The sequence below is a fragment of the Pteropus alecto genome, unplaced genomic scaffold, assembly GCF_000325575.1.
Source record: "Pteropus alecto unplaced genomic scaffold, ASM32557v1 scaffold76, whole genome shotgun sequence".
Lineage (NCBI taxonomy): Eukaryota > Metazoa > Chordata > Mammalia > Chiroptera > Pteropodidae > Pteropus > Pteropus alecto.
In genome coordinates, this window is record NW_006443138.1 from 18,779,676 (window position 1) to 18,782,183 (window position 2,508).

Below are 2,508 nucleotides of genomic sequence, written 5' to 3' on the forward strand. Positions count from 1 at the left end.
GAAATAATTTGTTTCATTCAATGTTTTTCGTTTTCTACTTTCAAATAATTCAATGAATATGTGCTTAGCTTATATTACAATGTGCTATGCTAGCCATGAAGGTTATGAATAAATGCAAGCCATGGCCTTTGTCTTCAAAGAATATTAAGATTAGTTGGATAGATGACATTTGCTGAAACTTGCCTAATATGAAAAGATAGCATACATATTTTGTATGATCGCTATATAAATGTACAACGGAAAAAAATGGAAAAATTGTAAGGGCAGCTTCAAAATACACATCTGCAGAAAGTTGATAGAAAAGTTCAATAAGAGGAAGGTTTCACCCTGGTATACCCCTTGATCTCTGACCAAGAAAGACAAGATTCTGAGGTCATTACAGGAAAAATACTCCCTACTCCACGAAAGGGAAAAGAAAAATCAGCAGCAGCTGGGTGTTGGCTTTTGTGTCTTTAATTTAACTCCTTGTCTGCCTCAGTGTGGCCCAAGCTTGTCTCATTTTATACAAAAACTCTTGCCTAAATTTTATAAACAGAGGTTCTGTGGAGATATTGCTTTCTTATCAGGATTGCTCTATTTCCAGTTGTGAAATTGACTGATGTTTTTTAAAGTCCCAAGAAGCCTCACCATATAGATATGTTTTCCGGTTCAAAGTGGGGGAAAAAGGCAGGAGAAATTATTTAGGGAAATACCTAAGAAAAAATTTTAAGAGAGCTATGTAGCTGGATGTTATGAAGAGGGAAAACCCTGAAACTAGTCAAATAAATGGCAAGAGAGAACTTGCTAGGCTCATGTAGTTTTATGACTCAGATTAACATTTGTAGCTGTGCAAAAATTTCTTAGATTTAAACTTCTTTATGTAATATTTCAATTGGTTTGCTGAGATTACTCTTTGGCAGAACAGAATCGAAATTCTGATCCCAGATGTGTCACACTGATGATCAGTGCCACCTCGCCTCTCGGTTCTCAGAGTTCAATTCAATTGAGCAAATATTTATTGAGTGCTTATGGCTGCTGACTTCCCTACGTCAGAGAAAAATAATGAGATGTTAGTAAAATGTGACATGTCTCGGGTAAGACAGTGCCACATATAGAAAGCCATTCTCATCACTGGCATTTTAAACCAGAGGTTGAATTTAATTGTATTAATAACACGAATAATTGCACACTGTTTTGAGGTACAATGATTTCCACCCTGGGTTCTGATTTTGATCTGCAAGACTCACTGGATACAAAACACAGTCCCCAAGGCTTAACTTACAAGTAAAATAACACCATCCCCTGCCTAGCATCAGTTATGCACATCCCTAATAGCTCAGCTGAGGGACAGCATTAGCCATTATATAAACTAATTGGGTTAATTCTGCTCTGGAATTTAGGCAAATAATGTAACTGAGATAAACAGAGGGTCACTTATGCGTCTACTTGTACACATTTATCTACACTTCTTATTTATACTACTAAATGCTTAAAACAACACTAAGCTATAAATTTGCCTTTTCTTTCTGATTCTCTTGGCAGGGTTTCTTACATGCTTAACTTTTAAAGAGTGGAGTTCGGTCTCCTCTCAAATAAATAAGAGCAGTGGAAGGAAAAAACTGCAGCTACAAAGTAGTTCTAACCCATTAAACGCAGATGGCTCACAGGGGGTTTAATCATCAGGAGCGAACACACATCACGCTGAAATATAGAGCTGTTTTCTATCACTTGTTACCATTTGAATGTCTGTCTCAGGAAAGTGAATTCCATATATCTTCCTGGCCATCAGTTGCCCTTTGAATACTCCTCTCTCTGATGTAGCTAGATTTCTCTTCAGAACTTACTGAGATGAATGAGCTCTTGCCACACGTAGAAGTGAAAGAAAACATTTCTTTCTCTGCCAGAACAGATGAGATTCGTCATTAGGAGAATGGATTTGACCTTGTAAAGTAGACCAAAGCAATTAACAAACAAACCTCTTTGGAGGTAGATTGCCTTTATCCTAGTCCCCTAACAGAAGCTTTTTTTTTTTTAATGTGCTCACAGCTATGTTGCAAAGATTGTTGAATCCTATCACCCCAAAAAAATCCAAAACGGTGGATAAGAAATCATCTGTAACTTAAGCCTTTCCATGCAAAGAAAATTTCATGGACACTTAAAAAAATTATATAGATTTATCCTCAGCTGCCATAAGTCAATTAACAATTATCAATAAGTCAAATTGATCAGAAATTATTAAAGAGATCCATAAAACTAGTTTGATGGCAGCATATAAAACAAACTAGAAGTCAACCTTATAGCCTTTTACAAAATAGTGAAATACTCAATTTGAGGACAATTATAATGCCTAAGAAATAAGTTGATTGCACTTCGCATCTCCCTCAACTCACAGTATGAGTTCCTTTAATCTATTTATCTCCTAATCAATAATACCTCTTTTATAGTTTCTTTCCCTCACTTCTTATCTATGCCTTATTCCCCTTTTATCTATTCTGTTTCCCAGAGCCCATACCTAGCTAAAACCCATGT